This window comes from Arachis hypogaea, chromosome 5 (assembly GCF_003086295.3).
Source record: "Arachis hypogaea cultivar Tifrunner chromosome 5, arahy.Tifrunner.gnm2.J5K5, whole genome shotgun sequence".
Taxonomy (NCBI): domain Eukaryota; kingdom Viridiplantae; phylum Streptophyta; class Magnoliopsida; order Fabales; family Fabaceae; genus Arachis; species Arachis hypogaea.
This window is the reverse complement of record NC_092040.1, coordinates 108797515-108815897: the sequence shown is the minus strand read 5'-3', so window position 1 is coordinate 108815897 and position 18383 is coordinate 108797515. Positions and strand designations below refer to the sequence as shown.

General features: G+C 30.9%; 1 long non-coding RNA gene across 1 annotated transcript; it reads right to left on the bottom strand.

The window, feature by feature from the left end:
* Positions 1 to 15055: 15055 nt before the first annotated feature.
* On the bottom strand, positions 15056 to 16970 carry LOC140184762 (uncharacterized). The gene is made up of 2 exons (XR_011882407.1): positions 15256 to 16970; positions 15056 to 15124 (listed from the first exon to the last, which is right to left on the bottom strand). It is a non-coding gene; the product is annotated as an uncharacterized lncRNA (long non-coding RNA).
* Positions 16971 to 18383: the final 1413 nt, after the last annotated feature.

Below are 18383 nucleotides of genomic sequence, written 5' to 3'. Positions count from 1 at the left end.
TTGATAATTGGGACAAAACCCAACAATTATCCAATATTAGATTGTATCTAAACCACCAAAATCATTAAAATCACTCAAGACTTTATACTAAAATGCGAATTCAGAAAGGGAAAAAAAACTAGGTACAAATTATAAAGTTTCTTGCCATTTTGTTCAGATAAAATTAAAGAAGACTTCGAGACGAACGCGTGACGACAAACAACTCGTCAATCGGAGCTCCAAATTGAAAGTTACAAGGATTTAAAGTCGAAAGAAATTGATGACAAAGGGTTACATTCTTCCCCCAAATCTCACCGTTCTCATTCTTTGTGAATGTGGCTGAAACAAAGGTAAAGGTGAGGCTTAAATGGTTTGGGCTTGACCCAACATGGATCCGATTTAATCGGTTCGGTCCATTGACTTAATTATAAACTAAAATTTTTAAAATTAATGTTAAAATTCGTATTTTAAATATTTTTACTCTTCTAAAGTTTAAATTATAAAATTTAATTTCTTAATTTTTTTAAATAATAATTAATTTATTGACTAATTATTTATTAATTTCGCATGGTTTATATTAAGAGTAATAGAATATAAACAATAATTTCATTTTTTGAGAGTAAAATTATCATACATATATTTCAAATTTTCAATTGTTTATTGGTGTCCATTTTAACTTTTTCTCTTTCTCTCTGATAATATTTTGGAAATATAACAAAACAAAATATATTTAAAACTATTACTCGAAAATTGGATTTTATATATATATATATATATATATATAAAAGTTTCATACTTACTTTACTTTCTTCTCTTAATACATATTTTGATTCATTACTATAAATCATATCTGCTGCATCTAAAAAATCATAACTAAATTCTCTTAATACATATTTTGATTCATTACTATAAATCATATCTGCTGCATCTAAAAAATCATAACTAAATTCACATACATTGAATATTTGCATTTGAATTGGTTGTCTCTGTGTGCCTTTTTTTTATATTATAATGATATTAATATCCATGTTAATTACAAGAATAATTTTTAAAAGGACATGTTACTAATGAAATATTTTTTAAACCAAAAATAAAGAGCCTTATTTATTATTCAACAATGCATTTTAGATTTTTTTTCTTTTACCAAAGACTTATTAATAAATTTTTAATTAATTATATTATTTTAAATTGAAAAAATATAGATTTAATGACGTCGAAAGTCCAAATAAAAAATATTATACTTGCAAAAATTGAAGAATTGCTCTAGTCAAATGGCAAGTCATTGAAAGAATATTGTGGAATGTCGTATCCTCCAAAAAATTTGGTGTCCAACTTAAAAGACAGAATTATAATGGAAGAGTTGAACTTTGATGTTAATACTCTTGCGAGTAAACTAAGTGGATATTTAGAAAAACTAATTGATGAGTAGAAATTTGCATACAATCAAATAATGGGTATTGTTAGCAATAATATCGGTGAACTTTTCTTCTTATATGTTCAAGGTAGTTGTCAAAAATATTCTTATGGTCAAATATATCATACTCAATTAGGTCTAAAGGAGGTATAGTTTTAAAAGTTATTTCGAGTGGAATTGCTGCACTTTTGTTGCCTAATGGAAGAACTGCACATTCAAGGTTTAAAATTTCTTTGACCATAAATGAAGATTCTTTGTATAACATTAAACAGGAAAGTCCTCTTGCAAAGCTAATAACCAAGGCCAAATTAATCATATGCGATGAAACTCCAATGATAAGTAAGTATTGTTATGAACCTTTAAACAAATGCCTCAGAGACATCTTGAGATTCTCAGATTCATATAATGTTCATTTGCCATTTGGAGGTAAAGTTGTTGTCTACGGAGGAGATTTTAGACAAATTTTACCTATGATTCCTAAAGGCTCAAGATAAGATATAATTCAATCTTCTATTAATTCTTCCTATTTTTGGTATAACTGTAAGGTTTTAAAGTTTACAAAAAATATGAGATTATCACTAGGTGAAAACAACATACAAGAACTCAAGAATTTTGTAGAATGGCTACTCAAATTGGTGATAGTTTGGCTGGTGATACAACAGATGGTAAATCGATCGTTCATATACCATCTGGCATTTTGGTTAAGAACTCTGAGACAACTTTGGATGACCTCGTTAATTTTGTATATCCAGATATGTTATCCAATTTATCCGTTGAATTTTAAGGATAAAGCAATTCTTGCACCAACTTTGGATTGTGTCACTGATGTCAACAACAAGATGACTGAGGGTTACCTGGACACGAAAGAGTTTACTTAAATTCTGACTCTGTGTGTGTTGAGGATGGATATATGAAATTTGAGTTAGATACATTCTCACCAGAGATTCTAAATTGAATAAATTGTTCAGGCCTACCACCACAAAGTTGATCGTGAAAGTTGGCGCTCCTATTATGTTGCTGCGGATTATAAATCAAACTAATGGTTTGTGCAATGGAACGAGAACGCAAGTTAGAAAAATAGAAAACTATGTGATAAAATGTAAGACTTTTACTGATAATAAAGCTGAAAATATTGTTCTTATCTCAAGACTAAATCTAATTCCAAATAATGAATAATTACCGATTAAGTTTTAAAAAAAACAATTTCTAATTATTATATTATTTGCAATGACAATAAAAAAATAGATTTGGACTTAATCAAATTTTGAACTATATATATATATATATATATATATATATATATATATATATATATATATATATATATATATATATATATATATATGTGGATTACTAAAAATGGATCAAGTGTTGAATGGCTTTGAGATAACCATCTAAAGGCCTATGAGACATGCCTATTTTTTAGGCAAAGGATTTGATGAACCCATAACTTTTGGACTATTTAATGATTTCAATCATAAAATATATTTTTTAAGTTTTTTAATAATTGTCAAATAGTTTTAATTTAATTTTAATTATAAATGAATCCTTTATATATTATTTAATTATAAAATCTACTATCTATTTTATAAGTTATTATTTTATCATTTATCTATTATGTTTATTAATAATTAAAAAAAATAACAAATAGATCTTCTATTAATCGTTATAAATATTTTGACAATACGAATCAACAAGTTTTTTTATTCTTGATCCATTACATCCATAAACACTATAGAAAATCGGGTTTCTTGGTAATTCAATCAATTGGATGTACAACACAATCGATTGAATGTTGGATGACAATATGGATTTTCCCAAAATTTAATCGATTGGAATTGTTACACAATCGATTGAACTATGCTTAAAGTATGGATTTTTTTCTTATTTAATCGATTGTTCGTGTTGTCCAATCGATTGAAATCTTCAAAGCAATATGGGTTTTCACAATTAATCGATTGGTTGTATTACCCAATCGATTGACTTACACCGTAGAAAGAGATATCAAAATTCAATCGATTGGTATGATAATACAATCAATTGAAATTTGTACGTGATTAATGGTATTTTTGAATTCAATTAATTGGTATGATAATACAACCGATTGAAGTTTGTAAGTAATTAAGGGTATTTTTGTATTCAATTGATTGGTATGATAATAAAATCGATTGAAATTTGTACGTGATTAAGGTTTTTTTTGTATTCAATCGATTGGTATGATAATACAATCGATTAAATTTTGATCTACGCTTATATATTAAGCCTGATAACTCTCCATGTTTCGCCTCCCTCCCTTTTTTAAACATAACACATCCATTTTTGTATAACCTCTCTTCTCTCTTTAAAACCAAAAAACTTCTCTCTTCATCTTCTCCAATCTCATCAACACCTATTCCAAATTACATACATATTATTAATCCTCATACAAATTCCTATAAACCCCACCGAACCAATATCCCCAAAATGGTTAGAACTAAAAATGCAAAGAGAGCTAGGGTTGAGGGTGAAAGTTTTGCATCCGCTAAACTAGTTGCTTTATCACATTACATGGCAAGGTGGCTGCCATCTCTGAGAGCATTGAACAACTATGTGAAAAAGTTTCAGTCAAGGGCAATTGTTCCTCCCAGGTACATAAAACCCGATTTCATTCGTGGTAGAAATTATAATTTGGTTTAGAATGCTTTGCAAATACAGCACTTGACTGATTTTGTACAGATTAAAGATGAATATTATCTCCACTTAGTTAGGGCTGTTTATAGTACTTTAAACTATATTGTTCCTGAAAATGATGAAGAGGATGAGGAAGTAATGCCATTGATTGAGTTTGATTTCGGGTCATGGTATTATAAAGTTACTTTGGAATAATTAGCTGAATAATAGAATTTAGTTTATCACGGGGCAAAATTTACTGGAGGTATTGCGGCAGATGAAGAATAGGGTAAATATGATAGGTTGGTTGGTTTATAGAGTCTACAATATGAGGATCCACACATGGATGTTAGAGGTAATATAAGTTGCAGTTGGATAATGAGCAGCGTATATTGATGTATTTGTTTTTATACGTGTTGATTCCAAAAAATCATAATCATGAAATCTTGTTTAACGAAGATATTCTAGTGCTTTGCGCTATGGTGACCATAAAGGAAACAAGCTGGCCTTATTTTATGGTTCATTATATTCTTGAAATGAAGAGAGAGAAATCAAGTGTTAGTCTAGAATATGCTTGCTAATGGACCAAGAATTTCAAATGGCTTGAAATTTACTTGAGTAAAGAAAAAAGTATTATCTTGGATAATGTAGCCAAGATTGATGACAACACTCTAAGATAGATAGAGAGAGATCCAGATGCCCAAGAACCTCAGGTGCATGCACAACCCCAAGAATCTCCACCACTACCGCCTCCTTTGCCAACAATGTGAAATTTGATGGATGAATTGTAAAGTATGAGATTATACATAGAGAGACAATTTATAGAGATAAAGGATCGTCAAGACAGGCAAACTGAAGCTATCAATCATCAAGGAGAAGCAATTGACCATCTATATACTAATGTAGGCATCACAAACCCAATGGGCATCATCCTAAGGCCCGGAGACTGAAGAAAATGTATTGATGAATGAAGAAAACATGCTAAAGGTGCATGAAATCGTTTGAATTGTACTTAAAATCGATTGAAATATGCATTCAGTCGATTGAAGTAGGAAATAAATTGATTGAAGAATACTTTTTAGTATGCATTCAATTGATTGTTTTGCGCATGAAATCGATTGAAGTATGCTTGAAGTCTTCTAGTATGCATTCAATCAATTGGTATAAGAATAAATCGATTCGATTGTACTGGAATTCAAATCGATTCTTTGAATATTTTTTATTCGAAAATAGATCGTTGGTGTGTTAGCTCGATTGAGAGTACATATTAATCAATTGGTTTGTTCTTTTTTTCTTTATGTATTAGTCACCCATCCAATATTATTAGATTTGAAGTATTTTCGATTTTAAAAAACTTATAGATAAGATATGATCATGTTAATTTAAAACTCAGCTGGTTTAAAATTTAAAATAAAAAATAAGGTAAAATTAAATTTATATTTGATTTTAACTAAAGATAAGATAACATAATTATTTTTAGGGTTGCTCACTTAGTTTAAAAATTAAAAAAGATAGAATTGGAATTAACTATTTTTATTAAATAGATATTTATATATGATCCCTTAATTCATTCCGACTAATATTTTATACTTTTACGAATTTTTTTAAATATTGACCATTCACACTAATTTTACTCATACGTTATTCTTCAATTGACAACTATCATAAATATTCCTCCTAACAAAAATTTAGTACCTAATAATATGTGTAATACACAGGATGTCTCACTGACACCAGGCGGTGATTTTGTCAAAATTGATCTAGTTGATCAAAATGGAATTATAGTTCCATTGCTAAGGTAAGGCTTAATGGCTTTCTATTTTTTATTTGATTTAAGCATGAGTTACTTCATCTTTTATTTATTTTTTTTTATCATACATGATAACCTAATTATCAACGACTGTAACATCTTAAGTTTTTGAAAATTAAATAGTTAAGTTATTTATGAATTATTATATTTGTTAAGATTTTATTTTTAAGAAAGCTATTTTACCAAAATAATTAAATAGAATTTTATAATTATTAAAGTTTAACTTAATTATATTTATTATTAATCTGAACTATTTCTTAAAAATTATTTTATGAAGCAAAATTAAATTAATTTTTATAATTATTATTATCATTTGAATTTGGATAAATTAAGGTTATTATATAATTTTTCTATAATAAGATATTTTACATAATTAATTTTATGATTACTAGAATTTAAATTAATTAGAGTTTTTATATAATTTTTATTATAACAAGATATGTTGAGAAAGGATAAAATTATTATTATTATTATTAATATTTTTTATTTGCTTTGATTAAAATAAAGTTTAGTTAATATTATTATTATCGAGTTCAAAATTCGACGATATGAGTAAATATCAGTACTTCTCGGTGAACGTAAATTTGCTAATGCTTCACTGTATATCTTTTATTATTAATGTTGCTAATGTCATTATATTAGTAACTCATATATATTATTACTTGTGTTTTAATATATCCAATTTTCATAATTATCCGTTTAAGATATTTAACTTGAATCGCTTAGTCAGCAGTTTCAAAACGTGACACGTGTCCCCTCATTGCCACCATATCATCATCACGTTCTTCTTTCATTTCCATTCAGCGTAAACAAGAGAGAAAAGAGAGGGAGAAACTGTGAGTGAGAGAAGACAGATTCCATAGAAGCCATGAATCTTCGGCATCTGATTTTTTGAGATCCGTAATTCCAATAAAAAATCTAATCTGATAAAAGTATTCATATCCTCCTACTCTATACATTGGCGTCACTTTTATTTGGTAGAAATTGATGGTGACGTAACTTCCCTTCTCCTTGAGTTTGACTAATTGGAGTTCTAGGAGGCACAGACGATTTCTAACATTTTCTTCTTCAGTAGCTCAGTCAAAAAGCTTCTCCAGAGTTTTCGTTATTTTGATTTCATATGGAAGTAGGGTTTCGGCAAATTCTTAATGAATAAATGTGTATTGAATAAGTGAATTGATGTTGTGATTGATTGTTGATTGAATTTGACTGAATTTATGTTAAATTTTTGTGATATATTGGTATTTGTCATTAGTTTGGAGTTCAGTCAGTTTAAGCATAGCCAAGAACCGAATTATTTTGATGAATTCGGGGCTAGAATATTGTTGTGATCAAGTGGAATTGGTGAGTTTGATGATGACATTGGGATTTAATAAGAAATGAATTGATGACATGATTTGAGATATAAAAAGTGGTTTGATTTTGGAAGCGGTTGGATTTCTAATTAGTTTGATTTTATAAATGTTTTGATATTAGAAATGAGTTTTGATTTATTGGAAATGATTTGAAAGAGTTTGACAAATGGTTTGGATGGAACCCGAGAAGGGTGGCAAAGTCCGAATTTTAGAGGAGATGTTGTCAAAATTTTGTTATAAAAATTAAGACTTTGATTGAAATGTTATTTAAAAAAAGATTGGGTTTGAGAAATTATATTTTTTATTTTTGATTTATTAAGAAAATAGTTATCTTCGAATTTAATTCATTTAAGAAAAGTATATGTTTTGAGTTCGATTCATTTGGAAAAGAATTATTTTACGATTTTAAATTATTTAGGAAAGGTATTATGTTTTAAGGTTGATTTAAATATGAAAAGGGCTTATGTTTTGAATTTGACTTAAAAATTTCATTCAGAAGAATTTTAGTGAACTTTAAAAGTAATTGAATTTTGATTGAATGATTTCGTTTTGCGACGTCTTGGAAATAGTTAAAGAATTAGTTTTAAGGATGAAACTGGGGTTGGTTTTGGTTTTGAAATTGGTTTAGAACTTTTAATTTGTATGATTTAGTTTTGATTTGATTTAGAAACTTTATTTAATTAATTCAATTTAAGAAAACAATGATTGTTAAGAATTTCTAATGAACTTAAGAAAATGAGATTGGTTATTGCTCCCCTAAAGTCTAAAGGCCTTGCTGATGGGTTTAACTAATAAATGATTTTCCTTTGTCTTTTGAAAGAAAAATTGGTTTAAGTGAATTTGTTTTAAAGGTTTTGGTGAATGTCATAACGAGGTGGTTTTGGTTTTAAAAGAAAAAGAGAAGATAAATCGGCACGTGTGATCATGGAAAAGTCACGAGAGGGTGATGATAGTATGGGTAAGGTGTCGAAGGATAAATGTTAATAAGCTGTGGGCTTTTTTTGTGATTGTGCGGGGACACCCATAAATATGGAATGACTTCCAAGAGAAGGTGACACGTGCTTCAGCTGGAGAATCAGCGCTTGCAAGTACTTGCAAAGGTCGTGTTCGACATACTTCAGCTGGAGAATCGGCGCCTGCAAGAAGTAGAAACTTGCAGAGGTAATGTCGCTGGAATGCCTTATCCAACTTGCGAGTTAGATTGTATCGGGTGCGGGTCGAAACTGACAAATTGATGCGTGAGCATCTTGTCTATCTTTTCCTTGTGAATTTGCACTTGAATTGCTAAGTTAAATCAAAATTTAAATATCTTTTAGCCACTATGGATGCTACTTTGATTTGCGCACAATTCTATTTATTTCAGGTAGCATCCGGAGGGATTTGACGGAGTTTTGTAGCAGAAAAGGAAAAAAGCGAATGATGCTGTCAATCCTGACCTCTTTGCACTCAAACTGGAATAACTTGAGCTACAAAGGTCCAATTGATGTGATTCCAGCGGCATTAAAAAGTTAACTTCCAGGGCTTTTCAACGATATATAATAGTACACATTTCTCTTCCAGCAACCTCTGCATCCTCCACGTTGAACTTGGTTCCTGCCAAGTTCAGCGTGGATTGGAGAACTTCCAGGAAAGAACTTGCTGCCTTCTCCACGCTGAACTTGGGAAAAGCCAAGTTCAGCGTGGATTCAAAGGAACACGCTGAAGCACTTGCTGCCTTCTCCACGTTGAACTTGGAAAAAGCCAAGTTCAACGTGGAGCTTAATAAATCCAATGGACCCCACACTCTCCAAGCCCTGCACGGATCAATCAAATTAATTTTGATTCAACTTTTATTTTATTTACAATTAGGAAAAGATATTATTTTAGTTTTAGAAAATATAATCTACATTAATTAGGATTAGATATAAAAGGAAAAAAAATCAGCCCTTCGGGGGATCTTCTCTTCTCTTACTTGATTCCGCACTTTACAGTTTACCTGAATCCTAATTTTTTTCTCTGAACCATGAGCAACTAAACCTCCACTGTTACAGTTAGGAGCTCTGTCTATTGTATGGATTGATATTATTATTTTTCTATTTTAATTCATGTACTGATTTATAATTCAAGAATTGTTTTCGTTCCTTATCTTATGAATTTGGGTGGAACGAAAGTATGACCCTTGTTCTAATTGAGTTCTTGTATAACTTGGAAAAGCTCTTTACTTGAACAACAGCTTGAAAACAATTTCTCCTAAACTTCTATTTATTTGGACTTAACGGGATACGTGATATATAATTCTTTTATATTTGGGTAATTAGAGTTTCTGTGGCATATAAACTAGAATTTAACTTCATCCTCTAATTGGAATTAAGTGACCAAGGAATTGGCGGTTGATGAAAGTTAGAGTAGACTAAGAAGGTCTAAGGAATTAGGGCTTAGTCATATATAGTTTGTCATGAATTAAATCTTGCATGATTAAAATAGTTAGTAAGAAAAGTCAATCCGAAAAATAGATAACTCTGAAGCCTTAACTATTTCTCCATGCATATTTAACTATTTGTTTACTGCTTGCTTTATTAATTTCTGAATTTACTGTTAATGCTTTTGAACTCAAAATACCATTTTCTACTTGTCTAACTAAGTAAATTAATCAACCATTGTTGCTTAGTCCATCAATCCTCGTGAGATCAACCCTCACTCACCTGATGTATTACTTGGTACGACCCGGTGCACTTGCCGGTTAGTTTGTGGGTTGTAAATTCCGCACCACAAATGAGCTCATAAACTGCGATGGGAATAGACATGCATCATCAATGTTTGCATATTTTGCATTTGGTTCGGTGTTATGAATTGTTTGTGATTGCTTGAGTGTGTTTGTGATTTTAACTGCTTGCTAATTTTACTTCTATGACTGGTTATTGTTCTGGGTCATTGTGCTGGGCTGTGAATTAAATTGAGCTGTGATAATCTCGACTTAACTAACTATCCCGACCCTACTAAGAACTCCCCAGTTCTTACCCCCTATTTCCACCCTTTTTAGCTATAGGTGCGAAGATTTAGCGTGGAGCTATAGGAGCATAGAAGAATATATTTACGAGTTGAGCTGTTAGATTTTATTTTCTCCTCGTTGTTTATCGTTTTGATTTTTAGAGGGGTAGGATTTATAGTTGAGGATCATTGATTAAGTCTATGTATATAATGATATGTGGATATATATAATTTTGTGATTAAATGATTTAAAGTACCGACTCTTCGTTTTCTTGGTGAAAATTTCGGTTCGTATTCGCGAAGGCTCAATATTAAATAAAAATAGTATAGAATAAAAAGGTTTAGAGATAAGTAGCACTTAAGCTTTTAGTACGATCATGAGGTGTTAAAAATTAGGGTGTTACAACGACGATGTTATTTCAAACATTGATCTAAATAAAAGTGAAAAATTGTCCAATAGATGTATGGATGAGGTCCTCCTTAGCATACAGGTAATTTTAGTTGGCAAATAGTAATGTAACCTATATTACGTAATACATTTTATGTATATCAATTTGATGAAAATAACCAACACATAAACTACGAAAGAATTTTTTATCATAGTCATACATTTTTTTGTAATATAATTAAAATTTTTAGAGGCTCTTCTCTTCCCATTCATATTATACAACATTAATAGAATTATTTTCATGATCTTCATGTTTAATTCCTATGTTTTTTATGCTATTAGTTGTGGTTAGAAAAATCGTCTTTTCTCATTAACAATCTCATCAAAACAACCATTACTCTTTTTCTCCTAGTGACATTTTTCAATAACATTAACAACATTATCTTTTTTATTTTTATATTTATGAAGTTATTTTAAAATTTTTGTAGTCAATGAGAGTCGCAAACATGGCTCAGGACGAAAAAATGATAAAAAAATACTTGAATCTGTAAGTCGCATTGAGGCAACGATGGCACAACTGATCCTGAACAATGATTTTGAGACTTCAACCAAACTTTCTTCACAAAGGAAACATCCATTCCCAAATATATTGAAGGCTAAAGGTTCAGATACTGATATCTACTGCTATATCAAATGATGAAGATAATTTTATTGAGCTAGACAAGAGATCTTCCATTCCTGATGATGCATTCAACATCAAAATTAATATGAACAAACCAGTATCTCCAACTATAAGAGTTGCAACGAGAGAGAAAAACATATCAAAGGTATAGACATGTGTAGTAAAATTCATACATCATAATATTTTATTAGTATATTCTTAATATGATAATAAGTGTTTACTCACTTATTTTTTCTTAGGGTAAGACTATTACAGAGACACAGAAAAAATTACCTTTCACTCCACCAGGCGGAATTAGAAAGCCAAAAATTTAGCCTAAATCATTCAGTAAATCCAAGGCATCTTATGCACTGAACCAATCCAAAAAAGATTATAGAAAATCCATTTATTTCTTTTTTGATTACCAATGTAATTATCTCTTAAGCACCAACATTTGACAATCTAGTTTATTATGAGTAGTGTTAATTATTTTGTTATAAAATTTGCAGTCAATGAAGTGTAAATTTATGCCAACCCCAACCATGTGTCTTTTGGAAGATCAGATAAAGACCCGTGCATATGCATTTTCAGACTCGTTAGATCCATAGTAAGTTGAGTTGATATTATCTATGTTGCCGATCAATGAAGCCCATCTAATATGTTCCTCTTAGTTATAATAAATTGAGGACAACTTTGCTTGCGAAAAAAAGCAATTGTGAAAAGAATGTTAGAGCCTACTAAAAATTTATAGAATGGAAAGGGAGTGAACAATATAAGTGATAGATGGAGTGATTCCTAAAAAAAGCCTTTTTCTTAATTTTATGGTTGTGACTGATAATGGGCTTATGTTTTTTAAAGTTGTAGATTGTTTAGATGAGATTAAAGACAAAGATTATGTTGCAAAGCAAATAAGAGCTGTGATAAGAGAAGTTGGTCTCTCAAATGTAGTGCAAATTATGACTGATAGTGCATCGATTTGTAAAGTGTAACACCCTAATTTTTAGCACGTCATGATCGTAACAAAAGTAAAGCGTTACTAACCTGTTTTTCTTATTATCTATTTAATATTGAGCCTTCAGTTCGTTGTTGCGTTTCAATTTTTAAGAAAATGCATGAAAATTTTGTTTTTATTAACTGAAAATCATATATCAAAGATCACCAAATAATAGTAATCACATAGTTATTACTACTAATAAATGCCATACAAATAAATTTAACACAAAACTCGAATACATTACCTATCCCTCTGGGTAAAATAAAATCCTAATAAATAAAGGCGAGATAATTCTATGAAAACAACTTAACTTTTAAACATTCGTCCGCGACTTCATACAGAGACTTCGAACCTGTGTCACTGAAAGGATGGAAGACTTTGGGGTGATGAGAACAAACCACACGTTCTCAGTAGAAAATGAGAATGTCATAAAAGTAATGAATATAATGCGAATAATTAATTTACTCAACAAAACTATTATGCTAAAACTTTGGAAATACTTTTTACTTTTACTTTATATAATTAATTACCTTCTTTAAATTTCCAAACTTAAAACAAATCTCAATCCACAAACTAATAGCACAAGAAACAGATCAACACACAAACAAGTCAAACAGAACAATCATAGAGAAATAATACAAGCAAACACAACCAAATGCAAATGTGCAAACAACATGATGCATGTCTATCCCTAATGCAGGTGATGAACTCATTTGTCGGTTTCGACCCGCACCCGACGCAATCTACTTGCAAATCAGATAAAAGGCATTCCAGCGGCATAACTTCTGCAAGTTTCCACTTCTTGCAGGCACTAATTCTTCAGCTGAATTATACCGAACATGACCTCTGCAAGTACTTTCAAGCACTAATGAACCGAACCTAACACCGGTCCGGTCCAAACGTCTAACCGCTTAAGGTAGAGAACCGGCGAAAATCGGTCAAACCCGTACTAAACCAGCGAAAACCGGTCAAACCCAGTGAGCATCGATTCGACCGAACCGCTCAGTCGCAATTGAAGGAGAACCTACGACGCACCAGTGTTCCGCAACTTCACCGTGCTCCATTTGCTCATTCGCTGCCAAGTGTCATGCCTTGATTTTGGAAAATCAAAAATGTGATGGCTGGGGTGCGAACCCCTTACCTAAGGATAGTAAAGATGCTAGCATGACCACCAGACTGCAATGCTTCTTGTTAATATTTGTACAAGTTTTAGTTTACTTATATTCAATTTATTTTCATTTTAATGTCACTCATTTTTAAATAATTTATATTTTATTTAACTATAATTTTATATTTAATACAAATTAAAAAAATAAATAAATAAATTTTATTAATCACAATTTATTTATTTTTTCATGATTATACGATATCTATTAATATTATTTTTTCAACAAATATTTATAGTATATAATAATAAGTAAAGACTCACATACATTTGTCTTCATATGAAGTTGATAATTGAAAATCGTTAAATGATATTTAGTCAAACTTGTCAAATCATCTAACGATTTTTAAATATCAACTTCACATGAAAACAAGAGCAATGATCCAGTGACCTAGTAGCTTGACTAGTGACCGGGTTAACCGGTTCAACCAGTAACCCACCGATTGAACCAGTAATCCAGTAATCCAATAGCTTGACCGGTTCGATTACCGGTTCGGTTTTGATAACTATAGCCCCTTTGTCCTAGAAGTCATTCCATAGACACAGGCGTCCCCGCACAATTATTCACATACAAAGCCCACGGCTTAACATTTTCACATCGGCACCATAAGTATTTACTTTCCGTCACCCTCTCGTAACCTTTTATCCATTTCATAATCACACATACCGTGTTCTCTTATCTCTTTCTTTCTTTTCCTTAACAAACCGAACTCATATCATAACTTAAAATAAAAACTCTTCTAAAAAGATTGAATTTAAAACATTATACTTTCTTAACAAATCGAATTGAAAACAAGACTCTTTCTGTAATACATTAAAATCTAATAATATTCTTAAATCATATTTGCTTTTAAACAATGCTTTAAACAAAGCTTTGGAGTTTAAAAGAATTTCGGCAACATCTCCTTTAAAATTCAGACTATGCCACCCTTTCAGGTCCCCACTAAACAATCTCTCAACCGTTTTGAATATCAAATCCTTTTCAATAATCAAACCATTTTCAAATATTAAATAAATCTCAATAATCAAATCGTTTCCTTTGAAACCAAGCCACATTCTTTTTCAATAAAATTCAGCCTCTTTCCAAATCTTTTGCTCTTGAATCAAACCAATATTTTCTCAAACTCTTTTCAACGGTTTCAAATCTAAGTCACTCCGTAATATAAATGTATAACTCAAATTTTGAATACAAAATCCTTTTCTCAGTATGGGTAAGTGTGCAAACTAGGTATTTTCCAACATAGAATTATTTCTCAAAATAAGCTTATAAATAGGATTTCCAAAATAAGATCACTTTTTCAAATGTTTTTATGAAAGCTCGGACAAAACCTCCTCTTAAAATTCGTCTTCACTACCTTTACGGACTCCCTTACTTATATAATTTCTCAAATCAACAACCCAACCAAGACATTGACATAACCAGAGTTTCCAGCATCAATCCCAGCCTCAATTCAAACTTAATTAATAAAATTCAATTCATATCTCCAATTCAACAAGCAATACCAAATCTATTTGCATTCACAACCAGAACTCAACAAATATTCATTATAACCAGCTAGTAAAATCATAATCTTTTAGCATTCCTAAACAATCAAGAAATCAACACATATTCACCAAATTCAGTCATAAATACAATTTAAACTCATCATTCAGTCATTCCAAACAATCATAAATTATTTGCAAATACCCACTAAACTTCCATGGTATTCATAAATTAGAACAGTTAAACTTTATTTCTCGACCTGTAATAGCGGCAACCATCAAACACCACATGCAAGAACCAAAGCTTAACCCTATCCTAATAACGCTGCAGAATACTCAGCCACAAATAACAGAAATTGATACATCAAGGGTTCTGGAACAAAATACTTACTGTAACAAAAGGAACCAATAATAGAGTGGCGGCAGAAAGCTTCAGCGGTGATAGAGCACTGACAAATGGCGGTGCACAACCCTAAATGGCGATGTCGACGGCAGCAAGGAGCACGACGGCGCAAGTTTCTTCCTTTCTTCTCTGATCTAACGGCGTCGAACTCCACGGCAGTGACAGGACTTCGGCGACAATAGCTTGGCGGCGAGACCTCCCTCCCACGACGGCGGTCCAGTTTCAACAACGACGATGCATGCGGAACAGCGTTCCTCTCCAGTCCCCTCCATCGCGTTCCTTTCTTCCTTGAGCCTTCTCTCTTACTTGCGCTCAAGGACGATGGCGAGGGGGACTTCAACGGCGGCGGTCACAGCTCGCGGCGACAGATCTGGAGATAACGGGAGTCACAGCGGTGCTGAATGGAAGCACGAACAGTGGCTCGACAATGGCGAGGAACAGCGACGGAGTGACGACGCTGCTTCCACTTCTTCCCTGCGAACTCGTCTCTCCTTCTCGTCTGTTCGCGGTTCACGGTGGCGACACAGGTGACGGGTTCGGCGGCAGTGCTTCGATAGCTAGGCGTGGTGGCAGCAGCTCCCTTTGGCTCTCTCTAACACATCTCTCTCTCTCTCTCATCGCAACCTTCTTTCTCTCGTCTCCCTTAATCCATCTCTGTGTTTCTGTGGGTTTGTTTGTGTGCGTGTTTGGGGAGGATGAGAGAGGTGAGGCGGTTAGGTTAGGGTAATTTAGGGTAAAATTAGGGTTTTGGGTATGAAATTGGAGATTTTGGATAATTTAGTAATTTTAATTAAATTAAAAGGTAATATAGAAATTGAAAATTAATTTTAAATTTAATAATAATATCTATACAAGTATTATTTAATTATAAATTTATAAATTATTTTTAACTTAATACTTTAATTCAATATTTGGGGATAATCAAACTAATTTTTTTTAATTATAAAATAGAACTAAAAATCTAATTATTCAAATTAAAGTATATAAAATTCTTATTATCATTCAATTACTAAAATTTTAAATCATATATAAGAAATTGTTTAATTGATATATAAAATTTCTTAAAAATATCATTTTAATTAAATATAATAAATTATAAATAAATTTTTTATTTAATTTTTTTAAAATCCGAGGTCTTACATAAAGCCATTGATTTATTGATTAAAGTTAAATTTTCATCTATTATTTGGATTCTTTGTGTTATTCATACTCTCAATCTTGCTTTAAAGAATATTTGTGCAGCTAAAAATACAGAGAATTTATTTATGAAAAATGCTCATGGATTAGTTAAATTGCTAAAGATGCTTCTTTTATAAAAAATTTTAATGTTAATCATCATATCAATGAGTTTAATACATTTAAGTTATTTAATATTGTTCCTACTTGATTTGCCTCTATCATTATGATACTCAAAAGATTTAAGTTGTTAAAGAAAGGATTTAAAGAGATGGTTATAAGTGAGAAGTGGTCTTCATACAAGAAAAATAATATTAGCAGAGTTAAGTTTGTTACTCAAAAAATTTTGAGTGAAATTTATGACAAAAATTGATTGTATTCTTATTTTCACAAATTCTATTTATGATATTTTAAGAAGTACAGACATAGATGTACCTACTCTTTATTTGGTTCATGAGATGTGTGATTCAATGATCAATGATCAAGAATGTGAAAAGTGTTATATATCTATATCAAAAAAGAAAGAACAAGAGTCATCATCTTTCTATAATGTTAGACACTCAATATTAGTTTAAAAATGGATCAAAAATAGCATACTTCCTTCATTGTTTATCATATTCATTGAATCCAAGATAACCCTTTACATTTATGATTTATATCTTTTAGTTATAAGTATTAAGTAAAGATAATTGAATTATTATTAATTTCTTCTTAATCACTAATTATATAGGTATTATAGCCACCAATAGTTAAGAAAAACCTTACACGAGTTTTTTCTCATCAAGATATTGAGATCACTAATGAAAGAGTTAAATATTTGAAGATATATTTTTTTAATCGATAATGTTAGGAAGACAAAAAATAGTCAGAACTTACCTTATTTAACATTGATTAATTATTGTAGCATTCACTAATTATTAGAATAATTAATGAATGCTAATTAAGACAAATTTTGGTTGTTTTTGGCTAATTATTTTTTGTTACCAAATATTTTCGTTTTCTAACGAAGAAGAGGGAGAAAATAAACACTGAATTCGCAAGCTTTTTTATGGTAAAGGGGTCTTTGATGATTATGACTACTTAAATGATAAAGACATAGTCGATCCAAAATTTTGGTGGCTAATTCATGGTGGTAAAAAAAATTTCTTCAACCAATTGCTCTTAGATTACTTGGTGATGAATTCATATTTGATGATAAATTTTGGATTGATTTGAGTGAATTTCTTCATATAAACCCATATTTATTTATGTAAATAACATGCTTTTGTGTTTCTCTCTAAATTGTGTCCAATTGTAAAAACATGCTATTTTGTACTTAATTTAATCAATTTTATTCAACTTTTATCCCATTCGATGCCTTTATGTTTTCTATGAGTGATTTCAGGTGTAATAGGTAGGAATAACTTGATAAGACTAAAAGAGAAGCATGCAATTGGGAAAAAAATGAAAAATCAAAGGAGAAAAGCATTTCAGAGTGTGCCCACGCACACTTTCTGTACTTATGCACAAGGGTCAAAATAAGCAACTGTGCCCACGCACAGCTCTGTGCGTACGCACAGGAGAAAAATCAGCAAGTGTGCGTACGCACACAAGTAACAGCACGTGACTTCATTAAAAAGTCACGTGGCTCGCGATATGAGGAGCTTTTTGGCCTATTTCTGAAGGCTTTGATGCTTATAAGGAGGGACAAGCAACCATATATCATACCATACTCAACTAAATACAATATAGGGTTAAGTACTTTTTTTGCCCCTAAAGTCTTGGGTCAGAATTAAAATCGTCCCCGACCTTTTTTCGTTATTAATATCATCCCCAATGTTATAAAACATTATAAAATCGTCATTTCTCTAGTTTTTGGACAAAAATTTCCATCATCCATCATTTACCTTCATTTGTTCTTTTTCCTTCAACAACACAAAGAGTTATATAGAGGAGGGAGA